We start from the raw sequence: 19,721 nt of genomic DNA on the forward strand, positions 1-19,721 counted from the left end.
TCAGATGCATTCCGATACAAAACCTCAGAACACTCCTAGAAACATAAAGTACATTTGTGTGTAATTAATGTGTAATTAAAAATAAAATTGACCCAGCTGTTTTAGAGTCCATAGGGAGGAATTCACACACACAAAGTTCCTTTTATATATAAGAAGATATAATGTGACCAAAGCTCCAGCCAGGGGGTGTAATGTGCAATTCATGGTGACTTCCAGATAATTTTAGTAAAATTGAACACTAGCATATCATAGCAAGGACCACTGATGTAAAGATTTCAAAAAAGAAATTCGCTAATCCTATGAGATATAACCGTTAGCACATCTGCTGTAGATCTAGCAGGATGGAAACCATATTGCATTTTGTATGGAGTGTTATTACAGGGAAAAGGTGCATCACCACTTGGTTTGGTTTGGTTGTTTTGTTTTACGGCATATCAACCCTTTCATGTTGCATCCAGTTATTTTGTAGAAGGCTTTTATTCTTCAAGCTCTTTGTATCTTCAATCGTTAGTTTGTAGTGTTTGGTTTGGTTGCTTTGGTAGTGGATTTTATCGTTTTTGTTCCCTGCCCTGCAGAACATGGATGAGTTTTATAATGGGAGAAAGAAAAGGGTTACAGTATTTATGTTTGGCACATTATAAATTAGGAAACCAGTCAGGAAGTGGGAGAGAAAGAAAGAGAACGGGAAATGGGAAGAAGGAAAAAAAAGGGGGCGAGGGGTTGTTGTTTTGTTTTTCGTTTTTGCAGAACATAATTCAGTTTTGCAAAAGCAAGTAGAAAAACAAAAAGCATCAATGTTAGGTGCATTTCGTCTCAGGAAAACCAATATCTCCAGACAGCCTGATCTGGTAGCATTAGGCATCACTACTTTCCTCATACACGAAAGTGTGTAGTCATTCCAAGATCTTATTTGGGTTTTAAATACTATTTTGAATACCATAACCAGAATATAGTTTCAATTTTTTGTTTTATTTTACTTTAATCAAAGTTATCAGAAAATTCAAGATGGCGCCTGACTCTCTCTTTAACACAGTAAGATATCCTCAACACGGCACAAGAAGCAACAGCCACACGATTCCCCAGCCAACTCAATCGTCACTCCCCCACGTCTTTCCCCTCACCCGCTTTTATCGTCGTTCTAGGCCGGCTAAATTTGCATATTCCGAGAATTCGTGTGACTTTGCGAGACATCATACTTTACAAAAGACGGCGGCCGCCATCTTGGTCTTTCTTTTCTATTTTTGGTCGGTAACGCTGAGCTGGTTTCGAGGTAAGTCTTTTTCCCCTCATCCGTCTCTCCCACGTACCCACACAACACGCAAACACGCGGGCGCTTATCTCCTGGATGCACGTTACAGTTCCTTGGTCTTACCAGGTTCTAGGACAAGAATTCAGTTAATCTAGTGGAGTTACTATAGGCAACATTACTTGGAGAAAATGCACCATGTTTCTTATGAACTAGTTTAGGGTGGCCATACAGAGGGAACATTATTTGAATTTCGAATACTATGTTATTTTGAACATTTAGTGATTACTTGTAGATGGAGAGCTTCCTAAGTTGTGCAAAATTGTAGCTAGATGTAACTCATCATCCATTCAGCTTTGCTCAGAACATCATGTCATGTGCTCGGGTTTCATTGTAATCTGACATTAAGATGCTGCTCAATGTGCGGCAAAGGAGCAACAGGACCAGCTGAGAGCTTGTCGACATTTACCTTTTCGAGTTTATGTGGAAGCAGAAATTTTGGTAATGATTTTGTCTCCATCTTAAACCATATATCAGAAAGCTACCCAGTTGGGTTGGCAAAGTTCCTTCCACATCCGCTGTCTCTTCTCACCCCACTTTAGCATCATCTAATATGACCATAGAAAAGTTTACCTAATCCTAAGGGAATATCCCGGCTACCTTAATTTCATTTTTAAAAAAATTGTTGCCCAGCCCCACCCAACAGGAAAAAAATATTCAGAAAAAAAATGAAATAACAAAAAAAGTTTACTTTACATTGGTTACAAAAAATAAAAAAAAAACTGCAAAATAAATATTGCATGAAAAACACATAAAAAACTGCTTTATTTTTAAACGTTTGGAAAAAATATGAAAAACACACAAAAAAATGTTTTTCTTATTAATTTTTTAAAAGTTTGTTGGACAAAAAAGATTGAAAAAAGAAAACAAAAAGAAATACAACTTGTTTATTTTTTTTCACTTAAAAAAATTGTGACAAGAATAAAAAAAATTGTTACTGTAGGTCACTGTTTCGTTTTTATTTCGGTCGTATTTTTTTAATTTATTTTTTCTGGTGGTTTTATTATTTTGAAATGTTTTCTTCAATATTTTTATTATTTTGAAATGTTTTCTTCAATATTTTTTATTATTTTGAAATGTTTTCTTCAATATTTTTATTATTTTGAAATGTTTTCTTCAATATTTTTATTATTTTGAACTGTTTTCTTCAATAGTTTTCCTAAGTGATTTGATAATCAGTGATGCTTGGCAAAAGCCGGCATGTTCCAAGCAAAGCTGAGCGGCCAGTTAGTTACGTTTGGTTCAAATACTGCACAAGTATCTTCTTTTCATATCTTACATAAAACTTTCTCCATTTCATCTCTATTTAAACCAGCATTAGTGACATTGCCTTTAACTAGGGTTGCTATTTTCTCTCTCTTCTCACATATCACTTTTCCAGGTTTAACAGCTCCGTTTCCTAGATAAGTAGCAGCAGGAATTGCACAGTGGATGGTTTAAGAATTATTTAGAACAGTTCTTTCTAGTAAATATGTCTCTAGGACTTGCTAATGCATTCGATATTCAACTTTTTACAGATGATTCAGTGGAGATATCTATACACACCTGTAAAATGTTTTTGACTCCTAATGGGGGTATGAGACGAATGGATTCGCCAATCATTTTATAACCAACGCCTGTGCTAAACAACCAATGAAAACGTCCCAAAATTATTATAAAAATTGTCAAGTTTTGGATTCAATCAGTCCGCCGTTTACTACGTCACGGACCGCATTTAATTCTTGGCCGCCATCTTGGTTACTGATCTGAACTACGCCGCCATCTTGGTTACTGATCTGAACTACATCGCCATCTTTGTTCAACACAATATCTCAGAACTTAAAAGGTTAACTACACCACGGACCGCGTTTGATTCTTGGCCACCATCTTGGTTACTGATCTGAACTACACCGCCATCTTTGTTCAACACTATGTCTCAAAACTTAGCAACGCCATTATGTTGTAATGTGTAGTAGCTCCTTGCCAACAGAACCTTACAACTCGTTATTAATTTTGCACACATGTATTTCTAGATGAGAACTGTCTGAAAATGTTGCACCATAAATCTGACTCTTTAATTTTCTCATCATGTTATATTAGCTGTGAATGGGGCATCCTACCAGATGCCAGACATTTACCCATTATCACATACATTCCAAGCAAAACGTCTTCAAATGTTTACAGATGGTCCAATAAAGATATTTACTCCCTTCAAGCGTCACATTTTATAGTATCCGTCCACCAGTAGAACCTTATAGATGTAAGGTTCTGCTGGTGAAAGGATATCAGGTTGCTCACACTCTTTCTGTATGCTGCTCTTTTAAAAAAATTCTTTTTTGAGATTATACGAAAATGCTAAAATATAACGTTCACAAGAATATGCCTCATCTCCCTTTTTAACTGTTCTGTTAAGGGCAATTGTTTGTATCTCTGTTGCAGATAATTCACCAAGTATATTTTCTGGGTAGTTTTTGAAACTCAGAGATTTCTTGGTTTCCTAAAGTTTCCCTATACTCCCCACTGATCTCATGATCACAGACAGGGAGGTGACAATCATCTTTGCTGAGCACTCCTTTGTAGAGGAATGTCACAAGCTTCATTTTCACATGTGCTTTTATCTACAGTCTGAGAATCGAGAGTCACTGTGCCAACTGGGAAGCTGCTAATACCCAAATCACTGGTGCAACCAGAGCTATGGTTCACTAGTCTCAGAATCCAATGCGCTTTCGTCATCCAATGGTGATTGTGATTGTGTCACTGGCCATAAGTTTTTAATAGGACAGGGTCCTGGATATGACCTTAAATTATATCTAGTGGTGAGGCCCCAGCCTGCGGGCTTTGGGGAGTGTGGAGCCACCCTTTAATTGCCATTGCTCCCAGGTCCACTCTGACCCGGAGTGGTAGTACCTGTTAGGGTCCCAAGTATGGGTTTAATAGAAACCGACTTGAAAACAACAAATATATTCTATTAAAAAATTTTTCTTCCAAAATCTTTGGATTCGGCATTAAATAACCTGAAAAGGGTTGATATGCCGTAACACAAAAACAACCAACCAACTTTTAATAGGACAGAGCACACATGGACTGATTGAAGGCTGCTTATCTCAGTGAGGCATCTGGTATCATATCTTGCATATCATATGCCACATGAGTTTTGACCCAAACAACATCTCCCTTCTTAAACTTCTCTCAGTTCACTTCTAGTTTGAGCAGTGGGTTGTCTTCAATGCCCTTAACCCTGACATGAGTCTGGTTGCTATTATAATTATTGGCATGATGAAGATCTTCCTAAGATTCCAGTTTCTTTTTTCAAATTGTCTTATTTTTGTCTGGATCTCGCTTGCACGCGGTTCACCAGGAATACTTGTTTGATAGGCTTCAAACTTCTTTTTCATAAGCCCTATGGTACATATAATCTTCCTAAAATTCCAGTTTCTCTTCATATCATGTATGAGACCTTGATATTTGGTCTATTTCTCTCTTTCAGACTTCCATCATTAGGGACACTCACTTCAACCACTCTCTCTGTCTTATTTCATATTACCATGTCATGTTTGACAGCAGCATTTTCAAGGTAGGTGGCTATGAGGATTAAATGGTCATAATGTATGGTGTACATCTCATTTCCAACAGTTTTTATAATCTATAATCTCTGAACGTATATACTATTCACTTGACAAAGCAGGGGAGTGAAGAGCGGTAGCTCTAGATATATCTAAGGCTTTTGACAGGGTACGGCATAAAGGTCTTCTCAGGAAAATTAGATCATACAGTATCACTGGAAGAATACTTAACATAATTAAATCCTTCTTAGATAAGAGAAAAATCCAGGTTGTCCATGACAGTCGTACATCTAAACAATATGATATAAATGTGGGAGTGCCTCCAGGGTCTATCCTTGGACCTCTATTATTCCTAATATTCATAAATGACCTTCCTGACAAAATGCTGATGACATCATGCTCTATAGCAGACACGACAGGAAAACAAACATACACATCTCTAAAGAAATGGCAGAAACACTAGAGGATGACCTCCAATCTGTAGTGGAATGGGGACAAAAATGGATGGTCACATTCAATACTGAAAGACTAAGCTTGTTTCCTTCAATAATTACAAGAAACCTTCTCTACCATAAATAGCAATGGCCAAAGACTCTTTATCTGAAAGTACATATTTTAAACTCCTTGGCCTAACGGTCACAGGAAACATGAGTTGGAACAATTACATTGAGAGCATTGCTAGGACCGCTGCGAAGAATGTAGGTTCTCTCTACTGTGCTAGAAAGCTACTAACATCCAAAAGTATCCTGTAACTCTATAAAGCCACCATTCACCCATGTATGGAGTATTGTTGTCATATTTGGGCTGGTGCATCTGCTATTAATCTCTCACTCTTAGACAAGGTTCAAAAGAGAAATGTAGCATCCCTCTGCCTGTTCTACAAGTGCTTTAATGGTGAATTCCCCGACGAACTGCAAGCACTTGTACCCCCTCGACGTAAATACCCTCGACAAACCTGACAAGCAGCTAAATCCCACCCCTTGATAGTAGAGATCCTTAGATGTAAGAGAGCCTTCTACTCCAGTAGTTTTTTCTTCCCCAGAACCGCTAGACTTTGGAATTCCCTTCTGGGTCCCTGCTTCCCCAACTGCACTGAAATGGGGAAGTTCAAGTGTAACATGAACCAACATCTTGCTGCTCAACTCCCCACATAGTATTCCTGTAGACTATGTCCCTGATAGTAGCTCCCTACATCAAAGTGGCAATGTTTCTTGTTTGAGGTGAAAATGTAATTAAAAAAAAAAGAAGTTGTTTCAGGTTTATGTTTCAAGGACTTGCTGCTATATTAGATGCATAGTATTTTACAAATGGTGCAGTGGAGGTACTTACACAAACCTTCATGTCTTAGTGTGTAGTAGCCGTCTCCAAAAAGAACTTTGCAACTTGATACCAGGTGGCTCACACTTTCCACCTGCATCTGTTGTTGTTACTTAGACCTGACATCTTTTTGAAAGCATTGCTCATCAATACCTGATCTTAAACAGCCATTATAAACCTCTACTGGTCGTGGTTGTTCTGTATGTATGAGTATATGTTTTTTTAAACTGGAATTATGTGAAAATGCTATGCCACAAACTTCACAAGAATACGGTTTATCTTGTGTGTGTCTTCTTGTATGTGTTTTGAGATGAGACCTTTCTGAAAATGCAGATCCACACGTTTGGCACAAGTATGGTTTCTCTCCTGTGTGTGTTCGCACATGAATTTGTAGATGAGTCTTCCGTGAAAATCTAGCACCACAAGCTTCACAAGAGTATGGTTTCTCTCCCGAGTGTATTCGCATGTGAGACTTCAGATGTGAGTTCTGTGAAAATGCTAAGCTACATGTTTGACAAGAATATGGTTTAACTCCAGTGTGTGTTCGCATGTGTGTTTTAAGATGAGAGCTACCTGAAAATGTAGATCTACAAACGTTACACGAATAATGAGGCTTTTCGCCAGTGTGTGTTCGCATATGGTTTTCAAGTTTAGAATTGCGTGAAAATGCCAATCCACAAATTTGACACGAATAAGGTTTCTCTCCTGTGTGTCTCCTCATGTGAATTTCAAGATTAGCTTTTTGTGTGAAAGAACATCCACATACTTCACAACAAAATGGTTTATCACCTGTATGTATTCTCATATGGGTCTTAAGATGAGACTTCTGTAGAAAGGCAGAGCTACAAACTTCGCAAGAATATGCTTTCTCTCCAGTGTGTGTTCGTATGTGGGTCTCCAGGTTAGCATTGCGTAAGAACTTAGCCCCGCAAACTCTGCAAGAATATGGTCTCTCTCCAGAGTGTGTCTGCAAATGGGATTTCAAATGCGAATTCCGTGAAAATTTAGCACCACACACTTTGCAAGAATACGGCTTATCCCCCACATGTATACTCATATGTCTTTTGAGATGAGACCTCAAATCAAACACTGTTTCGCAAACTGTACACGGATAATGTGCCTTCTCTCCTGTATGTCTTTCCATATGTTTTTCTAGATAAGAATTACGTGAAAACGCCAGGCTACAAATTTTACAAGCATACGGTTTCTCTCCTGTATGTATTCTCATGTGGGTCTCCATATTAGCTTTTTGTGAAAATCTAGTGCCACACACGTCACAGGAATATGGTTTGTCCCCAGAGTGTACCAGCATGTGTTTTTCCAAATTAGATTTCTGTAGAAACACAGAGCTACAGATTTCACAACAGTATGGTTTCGCTCTTGGGTGCACTTCCATGTATTGTTTTAATTTGGCATTGTTCATGATTTACTTTCTTCTCAGCATGTGGTTTAGCAAAGCAGTATTATTTGAAAATACTCAGTTACAAACTCTACAAGAATATAGTTTCTTTTCGTTGGATATTTGTCTGTGGATTTTCAAATGAGAACACTGTGAAAGAGAAGAGTCACAATCCTCACTAAAAATTAAAGTCTTCTCATACATTTCTTCTTAAGTTTCTCTGAAAATTCAGAAAAAAAATTACAGAAAATGAGTCAGTAATATTTTTGTTAAAACTCAACTGAAAAGACTTGGTTTGGGCAAATTAAAAAAATTAAATAGTTTCTCTGTAAACTTATGCCTTTTCAAGTTTCTAGTCATCTTTACCTGAGTGGCATACACCCAAGGTGGGTTAAACCAGCTTGCTCCAAAGAAGGAAGTCTCATGGGATATCAAATTCACATGCAAAGGAGGAAGTTTCATCGTATATTCACAAGCAGTCCCCAATCAAATGTATATCCTCACCAGGGGAGATGATAATACTAGGGTTTCGCAGTTCTTGCAGAAAAGTTTTTATATTTTTCTATATAAAGTGTATGATATTCCCAAATGGTCACCCACTATAGGCTGACCAAGCTCAACGTTGTTTAACTTTGATGATTTAACACAGAACAATGTGTTACTGTGATTATGCCTGCATTTCTTCTTAACCAGAACTGAGCCAGTAATTTTTTATAGAAATTCAAATAAAGCAGCACTCACCCTAGGAAAATTTGTTGGTTTGGTTACATTGAAAGAATTATATTAGGTTAGCACATGTAGACAAGAGCAGTTGGCAGGGAAAGACCAATAAAACTATAGGAATTAGTGATAAGGATGGAATTGAGAGAATAAATAAGACCCAATCAGCGATAGATTAGTTTGGAAGTTGATTTCTAAATAGGCATCCATAACACACCAGCACGTTAAACATCCATAACACACCATCATGTTAAACATCCATAACACACCATCATGTTAAACATCCATAACACACCAGCATGTTAAACATCCATCACACCAGCATGTTAAACATCCATAACACACCAGCATGTTAAACCAAATATGATGATAGTGATTCATTAATCTCTTTCTTCTTTGTATTATACATCTATATGATTATTCTTTTTAAATGCTTTTCTCATTTGTTTTTCAAATTCACAAGCGGCCCACAGTTGCCTGCATATCCCTAAAGAAGGAAGTTTCTATTGAAAATTATCAATGTTAAGTGTATTTTTAAATACTGAAGAGTTGTCTCTCTTTGATCTTTATGTTCAATTATGTGGACTGTGAGCAGTTGCATCTCTTTGTTAACTGATGATGTGGACTTTAAATTAGGCACTCTGAGTTATCTTTCTTTGATTGTTTTTTGTATAAAAGGACGCATGAGCAATGTTTTTTCTCTTTGGTGTTTTCTTTCACTTTGTTTATGTACAGATGTAAAAAAATTAAACAGACGGTCTATGTGTGCTGAGAAACTGTTACATAGTTCATTCATTTGTTTCTTTAGTCATCATCGATATGAAGCTATTTAAAAAAAATAAAGTTACGTTTTTCTTTATTTATTTCATAATTCATTTAACTATGATTATTAATTAAACCAAACAAAGGTTATTAATTAAACCAACTGTTTCATGGTAATATCAAATTCACAAGTGGTTCCCAGTCAAATGTATATCCCCATCAGGGGAGATAACAATGTAAGGTTTGGGCAGTTCTTACAAAGAGCTGTTGAGATCTGCAGTATTTCCAAATAGTTTTCCATCTGAGACTGAAGATTCTGAAAAAATTACAGAAAAAAAAGAGTCAGTAATTTTTTTTATAGAAACTCAAACAATGCAGCAGGAGATTTTTGGGCACATTGAAAGCACCAGAGTAATTGGGTTAGTAAATTCAGAACAGATTAGTTATCAGGGGAAGACTAATAAAATATGGAAGGAATTAATAAGGATGGACTTGAGAGAATAAATAAAACCTGACCAGAGATAGGATAGTTTGGAAGTCAGTTTCTAAAAGCCATGCACCACATGCCAGCATGTGAAATAGATATTTTTTTTTTACAATTGGGTCATCACATATCAAGGCCCAGAGGCCATTTAAGGATAAGGATTAATGTGCGTATTGTAGTCATTGGGACAGTTGAGTAATAATTATTTGTAGAAGTAATTTGGTATAATTAAATCATTAACGAGGTCAGTTCAACAAGAACTTGTTTATGCTGGACTTGAAGATAATGATATTGTAGTCAGCTGGAAAGCAAACCAGCAGAACAGTTCCACAGGCGGGCAGTTCTAGGGAAGAAGCTCTGTTCATGGAATCCATGTTTAAGTTTAGGCAACAATAGGGAATGGGGGAATTTATTGATAGTGATTTTTGTGAAGGATTAATGAGGGGGGCATAGAGTGGAGCTCAGTCAAACACTTGCCATGATAGAGCAGGAACAGACTCGCAACGTCTCTTCTGTGAGAAAGAGGCTGCAGAGAAGAGGGCATTGCCAACTAGATTAAGAAGTCTATTTTGAACTCTGGCAAGGCAAGATAGGGTGCTTCAAGCAGCTCTTGCGCAGATGTGACAACAATATTCAAACCTAAGACGTACTTGGCTCTTATACAGGTAGAGAATTGCTTCAGCAGTGAGATATTTATTGGAGCGATAGAATGCTCCAACCTTTTTTTTCCAGTGACCTTGGCTATAGATTTGATGTATGTGCTCCATTTAATATCGGGAGTGAGGCTCAGACAAAGAAATTTGTCTAAACATGGAGCATACTCAAGGTGAGAGCTGTTCATTTCAATAGGGGCCAGATGTGGGTCAGAGCATTGATGATGGAAAGATAGAAGTTTGGTTAAAATTAACAAGCCACATTTTTACCCCTTTGCACCGCGTGCTCAAGATCAGAGGAGAGAGAATCAAAGAGATCTTGGCTGTTTCTCATCTTAGAATATGAATTTAATTATATAAAATAATTCTTGTATAAATTGTATTATTACATGTATTACATGGTTATTTTAAAATGGCTACCTTCGTTAAAATATTCTTTGCCCAGTAGAAATGGCATATTTTTCTCTATCTCTTACCCATTTCAAATACATAAGTTGATGGATCACTTAATGGCAGCATATACTCTGCTTTTGAGAGTGACTTCTACTGAATGTAGACATCGCGGGTGGATTATTTGCCAGATTTACTGTGGAGAAGGGCAGGGGTAGTCATAGGTACTGTCATTTTAAATAAAAAGATTTAATATTCAAATAATACTATTTATAATAGTAATAACTTTAATATTAAACCGAATATGATGATGATGATGATGATGATGATGATGATGATGCTGATTCATTTCACGCTTTCTTTTTATTATACATTCTATACATTTTCTCATTTGCTTAATTTCAGTGGGACTATCAAATTAACAAGCATCTCACAGTTGCATGTATAGTCCCATTAAAGGTTTTGTAGGAAGGTGTTGACATCCTTCCACATACAGCACCTGGTATTCCCAAATGGTCACTTAACTGATCTTGAGCACGTGGTACAATGGGGAAAGGAGTGACTGGTTACTTTTAATGCATCTAAAATCAAGCTTCTATCTTTACAGCATCAACGTTCTGATCCCCATCTGGCATCAATTAAAATAAATGGCTCTCATCTTGGGGAGGCCTCATGTTTTGACAAGCTTCTGGGCTTGACCTTTACTCCTGATCTTGAATGGAACACGTACATCAAATCTATTGCCAAGGCTGCTGGAAAAATGGTGGGATCATTCTATAGATCCAGTAGATATCTCTATCTATATAAGAGCCAGGTACGTCCAAGGATGGAATACTGTTGCCACATCTGGGCAGGAGCTGCTAGAAAGGACTTGGCCTGCCTTGATAGAGTTCAAAATAGACTTCGTAGCCTCGTAGATGTCCTTTTCTCTTCCCTGCAACCTCTATCTCACAGAAGAGATGTTGCGAGTTTGTCTCTGCTTTATCATTATTTTCATGGCAGGTGCTCAACTGAGCTTCAATCCATGGTCCCCCCTCGCAAAATTTCACAAGAAACACTCGTCTAGCTGTAAACACTATCAATAATTCCCCCCACTCTTTATCTGTGCCTAAACCTAAACGTAGATTCCATGAACAAAGCTTCTTTCTTAGAACTGCACACCTGTGGAATTATCTTCCGTTTTCCTGCTTTCCAGCTGACTACAATATGGTTGTCATCAAGTCTAACGTAAACAAGTTCTTGATGAGCCGTTCCACTTAACAAATTTACTGAATTTCCATTACTAACGATTACTATATTGTCTAATTGACTACTGTACACTCTTAACCCTTATCCTCGAGTGGTCTCTGGGCCTTGATAAGTGGTTATGCCGGTGTAAAAAAAACAAAACATTTCTGTTATTATGTTATAGAATGCATATATAGAAATTAATATATACGGCATAATTATGTTCATAGACCGATTCCTGCTGGATCACCGAAGTTAAGCAACATTGAACCTGGTCAGTACTAAACGGGTGATCATTTGGGACTTTTAGGTGCTGTATGTGATCTCTGCTTATCTCGGCACTGTTTCCAGTCATTCTGGACTTCTCCTTGCCGCTGGACTCAAACAGTGCCGATTCAGAGAGGTATGGTAGGGGATTGCGCAAACCTTGCCTCACAATTACACCCGCAGCTGCTCCTACAGAGGGTATCCTTTGTCTTTCAAGACTGAATGGAGGCATTGATAAACATTAAAACTTTGTCTCAATCCTATGAGATATAACTGTTAACACATCTGCTGTAGATCTAGCAGAACGGAAACCATATTGCATGTCACTGAGGAGGTTATTTTTGCTGAGGAGGTTAACTACTTTTCTATTTAATACAGATTCTAGCAACTTACTCATGACGCACAGGAAACTAATTGGTCTTTATTGAAAGGGAGATGAGTGATCACCTGAATTTTTAAATATGGGACATACTAATGAGGTTTTCCAGGGTGTTGGAAAACATTTCTCATTAAGACAATGCTTAAATAGTTTTGTAAGTATGGGTGTTAGTTCTGGTTGAAAATTTTTGAGCACTATAATAGGAATGCCATCAGGGCTAGTGGCTTTACTGGAATCAAGGTTTTTGATTAGCTTGGCGACATCAGGCACAGATATTTGCATGTCGCATAGCGTGTTTTTAGATACAGGAGGAAATACGGGAGGTTTGCAGCCATGATCGCATGGAGTAGAATAAGCTGCAAAGTATTTTGCAAAGAGTTTGGCTTTGTCCGATGCTGACGAGATGACTTCAAGTTCCTTGATGATGGTTGGGATAGAGCACACACTTCTATTCAGGACCCTGTTTGTTATTTGCCAAAATTGGTGAGAACCAAGCCATTGCTCAGCTACTTTGGAGTTGACAGACTGAGTATACAACTCTCTTGAATTCTTTATTACTCTTTTACAGTAGTTGCTGGCAGTCCTGAAAGCAGCTTTAGTCTCAGTACATATATTATGTTGGAAGCAATGGAAATAGCGATTTCTATTTGCAATGGCAGTAGCACATTCTGGAGAGAACTACAGCTGGCTGTTAGGTTTTTGCTAGGATTTTTTGGTGGGTATGAATTGGTCTATACCTACAATTAACCATTCTGTCAGGTCTGATACTATGGAGGACACATTCATTTTTAAACATAAATCGAAGAGGTAGATCAACATAAATGTATGAAAACTATCCGTCAGCCACAGAGTATCGGTGTACTGTACAGTAGATAGGTATGTTGGAGGACTTATTACATTGTGTTTTTATCCTAACGGAAACAACTGAGTAGTCAGAAGATCCAAGAGGAGACAGAACAGAGGACAGACATAACTCAGGGCAAGTTGTGAAAAAAAGGTCTAGGAGACTTGCATATTGACCATCAGTGTCAGGCACGGGTAAGTTTGTGAACAATCTGGGTTAGGTCATAAACAATGGAGAAATCATGACAGAACCTCCCCTCATCATCTGTTTTGTTTGGGTGGGCTAACCATTCCACATTGTAAACATTGAAGTTACCACAGACGTGAATGTTAGCCAAAGGATGAGCAGGCAGGATATGATCAATTTTCCCAGATATGCTATTAAAGATAGTAACTCCGCTGTTATGGGGGCGATAGAGGGCAAATATAAATGCAGTCGACATATAGGGAAATTTAGGGTCTTTTCTGGAGATGTCCTTACCATATGGAAAGCCATCCCTAATGTAGGCACATATTCCATGCCCATGTCGATTTTCGGGGTCAGATTTGGATGTTAACTTAGAATATCCTTTAATTAGAAACTCATCTAGGGAAATAGTTGGTCCAGTGCCAGTTTCACTTAGGAAGAATAGGTCAGGTTTGGTCTCCCGTAATTGGATTTCAACCTCTGGAAGGTTGGGACGTGGACCCCTGATGTTAAAGAAGGAGACATGATAGTGGGAGCTTACGTTGGAAGTTGGAGTTCTGGGTGTAATCATGTATTTTTTCTGGAGACCTTTCATGGTAGGATTTTAAGATTTGTGGAATAGGTTGACAGATTTGGTTAGAGCAATTCAGAGATGGAAACTAAAGAAGAAAAAGAAGTGAAGAAATATTTTTTGTTTGTAGACCATGATAAGGTAAAGCCGTAACAATTACCCACTAATATGGCATTAAGAAGCCCCACCAGAAGCTGCTGCATGGTCCAGAATTCACTCACCAAATGGCAATACAGCAGCCCTAGTACTTTACATCTGCTGATAGGATGGCCTCCTTAGTGGTTAGTCCAAGGTTTGGGTCCCTGACTATCGGATGGATAACGTCAGCTCAGAAAAATGTTTACCTCCAGCACCCTTACTAGTGACATGATTACAAGAATAGAAATAGAAACAGAAAATTTTCTGACATCTCAGGCCACAGCTAATGCAAAAAAAGTTTTTTCTTCTCCCTTTGTCAGAAAAATCATTCGGTTTAAACGAGGGCTGAGAGACAAATTAGGAGAAGCAAGAGTTATGGGAGCTGCCAACAACACATCCACAGTGCATTTTCTACTCTCCATATCACGGCAGTTAAAAAGTAAAGAAAATACAGAAAAATCTTTACGATGTATGTACTCATTACAGAACAAAGATGTCATATTCCAAAAATTATGTAAATCGATTAAATAATTTTTTTTTTATTCAATAAAATTAAAATTTACGATTTTTAGCAATTTTATTACTACACTATTGAACATAAGGCTGATTTTGGTTATGGTATAAAGATGGGGTCCGAAAATCCAGCCTCGTTCTGAGTTTGGGTTATGTGGTACTCTGTCACCGGTTTCGATGGAGAACCTATCCCCTTTTAATAAAGTACTGAGTTGTTAACTTTGAAAAACAGAAAAGGTATAGTAAAAAAAATTATTGCTACCAAAGGCAAGATAAGTTAAAAAGAAAAACAAAAAGTAATTCCAAAAATTTTCGAGCATCTACTACTGTAGACAACAGACTTTTTTTATTTTAATTAAACAGTTCTAAGAATTAGAATTTTTTGTGTTTATGCATATTTATTACTGCGTTTTTTTTTTAAAATAGTATTTTAAAGTTAAATTCAAGTTTTATGATATCTTTTTTATTAAATTGTTAAATGAAAGCAAAGAACAGTTAGAAAACACCCTCCCTCCTCATGTTAAGAATGGCTTTCTAAATAATGTTATTATTTCAGCCAAAAGTGCATAACTACCTTTTTTATATAACAGTTCAAAAGATTTTTTTTAATTCAACAGTTCAAAGAATTTATATTTTTTTACATTCAAAAGTTCAAAGAATTTACATTTTTTTACATTCAACAGTTCAAAGAATTTATATTTTTTTACATTCAATAGTTTAAAAGAATTTAAATTTTTTTAAATTCAACAGTTCAATGAATTTATATTTTTTTAAATTCAACAGTTCAAAGAATTTATATTTTTTTACATTCAACAGTTCAAAAAATTTACATTTTTTTAAAATTCAACAGTTCAAAGAATTTATATTTTTTTAAAATTCAACAGTTCAAAGAATTTATATTTTTTTTAATCCAACAGCTCAAAGAATTTATATTTTTTTACATTCAACAGTTCAAAAAATTTACATTTTTTTACATTCAATAGTTTAAAAGAATTTAATTTTTTTTAAATTCAACAGTTCAAAGAATTTATATTTTTTTAAATTCAACAGTTCAAAGAATTTATATTTTTTTAAATTCAACAGTTCAAAGAATTTATATTTTTTTACATTCAATAGTTTAAAAGAATTTAATTTTTTTTAAATTCAACAGTTCAAAGAATTTATATTTTTTTTAATTCAACAGTTCAAAGAATTTATATTTTTTTACATTCAACAGTTCAAAAAATTTACATTTTTTTTAAAATTCAACAGTTCAAAGAATTTATATATTTTTTAATCCAACAGTTCAAAGAATTTATATTTTTTTTTAAATTCAACAGTTCAAAGAATTTATATTTTTTTTAATTCAACAGTTCAAAGGATTTATATTTTTTTTACATTCAACAGTTCAAAAAATTTACATTTTTTTTAAAATTCAACAGTTCAAAGAATTTATATTTTTTTTAATCCAACAGTTCAAAGAATTTATATTTTTTTTTAAATTCAACAGTTCAAAGAATTTATATTTTTTTTAATTCAACAGTTCAAAGGATTTATATTTTTTTTAATTCAACAGTTCAAAGAATTTATATTTTTTTACATTCAATAGTTTAAAAGAATTTATATTTTTTTTAATTCAACAGTTCAAAGAATTTATATTTTTTTAAATTCAACAGTTCAAAGAATTTATATTTTTTTACATTCAATAGTTTAAAAGAATTTAATTTTTTTTAAATTCAACAGTTCAAAGAATTTATATTTTTTTTAATTCAACAGTTCAAAGAATTTATATTTTTTTACATTCAACAGTTCAAAAAATTTACATTTTTTTTAAAATTCAACAGTTCAAAGAATTTATATATTTTTTAATCCAACAGTTCAAAGAATTTATATTTTTTTTAAAATTCAACAGTTCAAAGAATTTATATTTTTTTTAATTCAACAGTTCAAAGGATTTATATTTTTTTTACATTCAACAGTTCAAAGAATTTATATTTTTTTAATTCAACAGTTCAAAGAATTTATATTTTTTTTAATTCAACAGTTCAAAGAAATTACATTTTTTAAAATTCAACTGTTTTGCCACGTTTATTCTACGGTGTTAAGTTCTCCCTCAACACCGCTTACAGAATCAACTTTCCCCAAACTCAGAACGAGGTTGGATTTTCGGACCCCATCTTTATACCATAACTACTGATTTTTTTTTTACCTCGATACATCAAATTCAGTTGTCCCTCTTGTTGATTTCATCATGCATGACGAATCACTACGACTCGCTTAGTCACAACAATTTGATTTTTCTTAAATAAAGAAAATACTTGATCAAATTATGTGGTTTTCGGAATATGACATTTCCGTTCTGTACCTATTTACTATGCCTCCCCACGGGACAGAGTTAGACACCAGGGTCGTTTTTTAACGTGGAGAAAAGGTACAAAAATAAAAATTGTCTCAGTCGTGAAGGATTTCTCCTCCACCGAAAGAGAACAAGAAATAGAAGTGCAGCATCTGAAGAACAGATACTACACTTTGATCTTGTCCCAAAGGCCAAGTAAATTCCGTTCTGTAACTAGTACTTTAGAGACTGCCAACCGAATGTGAAAAAAAAGAAAGCATGATTCCATGACGTCAGACTTGTGTTAACTATACGAACTATGGAAAAGCAGAAGTGACTTAATAATTTTTTAAAACCTTCGTTTATCTTCTTCAAACTGCAATTAATAATTAATCTTTTTTATAATTTTGTTAGGTTTTAAGATTTACACAGTTTAATTATTAATAATATTATACACATTTGTATATTAGATATGAAATACGGTTTTACTGAATGTCCATTTGGTTAACTACCGGCTTCCATATTTGTGTTCGGTAAAAAGAGACAAACAAAATATGGAGGGGGGCTACAAAATGTTTAATAATTGTGCAATAATGTTTTCAACTCGGATTTAATCTGGCGATAAAATTGATCAAAAGAGCCATGTTTATATTAAAACTTAATATTTAAAAAAAAATTTAAACAATTAATTAAAAATTTATGTTGTAACAAAACATTTTGAAATAATGAAAATTTAATTGTTTTTATCTTTTAAAAATTAATTAATTTTTAGGAAGTTTCTTTTTCTTGGCAATTCAACTGATTATAGTATATATTAATTCGAAAAAACGCTATTAAAAAAAATAATATTAAATTTATGTCATTTTTTTTACTTGCAACTTCAAGGTAATTTTTTGTTCAATATGTGTATTTAAATTAAAAAAAAATGTTTTACTTATTTGAACTCTTATGTTTCATAATAAATAGAAATTTCGATAGATTTAAATATATTTTGTTCAAATCTGGGCAGGAGCTGCTAGGAATGACTTATCCTGCCTTGATAGAGTTCAAAATAGACTTCGTAGTCTCGTAGGGGGTGTCTTTTTCTCTTCCCTGCAACCTCTTTCTAGTTGCGAGTTTGTCTCTGCTTTATCGTTATTCTCATTGCGAGTGCTGTTGAGCTGAGCTCCAATCTATGCTCCCTCCTTGCCAAACTTTCACAAGAAACACCTGTCTAGCAGAAAACACTATCAACAATTTCCCCCACTCTTTATCTGTGTCTAAACCTAAACGTAGATTCCATGAACAAAGCTTCTTTCTTAGAACTGCACACCTATGGAATTATCTTCCGTTTTCCTGCTTTCCAGCTGACTACAATATGGTTGTCTTCAAGTCTAACGTAAACAAGTTTTTGATGAACCTTTCCATTTAAGTTAACAAATTTACCGAATTTCCATTACTAACGATTACTATATTGTCCAATTTCTACTGTACGCCCTTTAACCTTATCCTCGAGTGGCTTCTTAGCCTCGATAAGTGGTTATGCCTATGTAAAAAAAAAAAAAATCGAAAAAAATATGAGGGGGGGGGACACACACTAAAAAAAAAAAAAAAAAAAAAAATTCCCCTTCGTATATTTTACGGAAACTGCATTTTATATGTAATTTCATTCTAAAATGGATAAGTAAAATTTCACGAAAATTTGACCATTAGTTGATTTTTGCTAGATTTATTAAACACGGGTATGTTTTCACGTTCGGAATGCTTACTACATGGCCCATGTAGTACATGGGAACGTTATTTTAAAGCGCCAATTATGTAAACACGATTTTCGTCTCGCAATTTCATTATTTTCGTTCGATAATTTTTTTTTTTTTAATTATTACTGGTTTATTTTCCCCTTTTTCTTTTAAATGGAACAAAATTTATATTGATAAAATTAATTTATAATAAAGTTACATCGTTTTACATATAGGGAGGGGGGGTAATCCTGTGGTGACTTTTGGAGGTACATCGTACAGACTTTTCTGTATTTTCTTTACTTTTAATTCCCGCCATAAGTGTCAATTTGAATAAGCACCTCAAAAATAAATACTTTTTTTTTGTTTTTCCTGTAAATAAATTGTGTGCAAAAATCAGAATAACCGCTCAAATTCAAAACAATTTATTTTAATATGTTTTTAAATCGTAATTTAAAGTTCAATTATTTGAGATTCAAAAAATATATTTTTATTTTATGGTTAAAATAATTTGTTGGTGCTTGCTAGTGCAGTGAGTGGCACTCTCAGTGCACTTACTGATCCGCGCTATTTTTTAAATCATAAAGTTTTATGATATGTTTTTTTATTCAATTGTAAGGTTGAAGTATAGAATAATAGGTACAAAACAAAACACCCTCCCCTCCCCATGTTAAGAATGGCTTTTTAAATAATAACGTTATTATTTACGTCCGGATCACTCTACTCTGCAGTCTGCACTAGTACCAATTTGTTTCCTTTAAATTGAAATATAAATGATAAATTTAAAAACGAGAAAACTTGAATTCGTCAGAGAAAATGAATAGCGAATAATAACTTACTTTATTGACGTCTCCCCCCCCCCCCTCTGACCTTTGCATCCGTTTTCTTGTGGGGAAGAAGAACGATAACCGATATCAAACAAAAGAAAAATTTCGTAAAATTAAAAAGCTTTTAACACGAGAAAGTATTTTTTTTGTTCGGGTTTCGAAAA

At 34.8% G+C, this 19,721-nt stretch overlaps 1 long non-coding RNA gene across 1 annotated transcript; it reads right to left on the reverse strand.

Moving 5' to 3' along the window:
• Positions 1 to 4,693: 4,693 nt before the first annotated feature.
• On the reverse strand, positions 4,694 to 19,721 carry LOC145269499 (uncharacterized). Its single transcript, XR_013865072.1, has 2 exons — positions 19,570 to 19,721; positions 4,694 to 9,362 (listed from the first exon to the last, which is right to left on the reverse strand). It is a non-coding gene; the product is annotated as an uncharacterized LOC145269499 (long non-coding RNA).

Source organism: Euprymna scolopes, chromosome 45, assembly GCF_053919585.1.
Source record: "Euprymna scolopes isolate OS-2025 chromosome 45, ASM5391958v1, whole genome shotgun sequence".
NCBI classification, from domain to species: Eukaryota; Metazoa; Mollusca; class Cephalopoda; order Sepiida; family Sepiolidae; genus Euprymna; species Euprymna scolopes.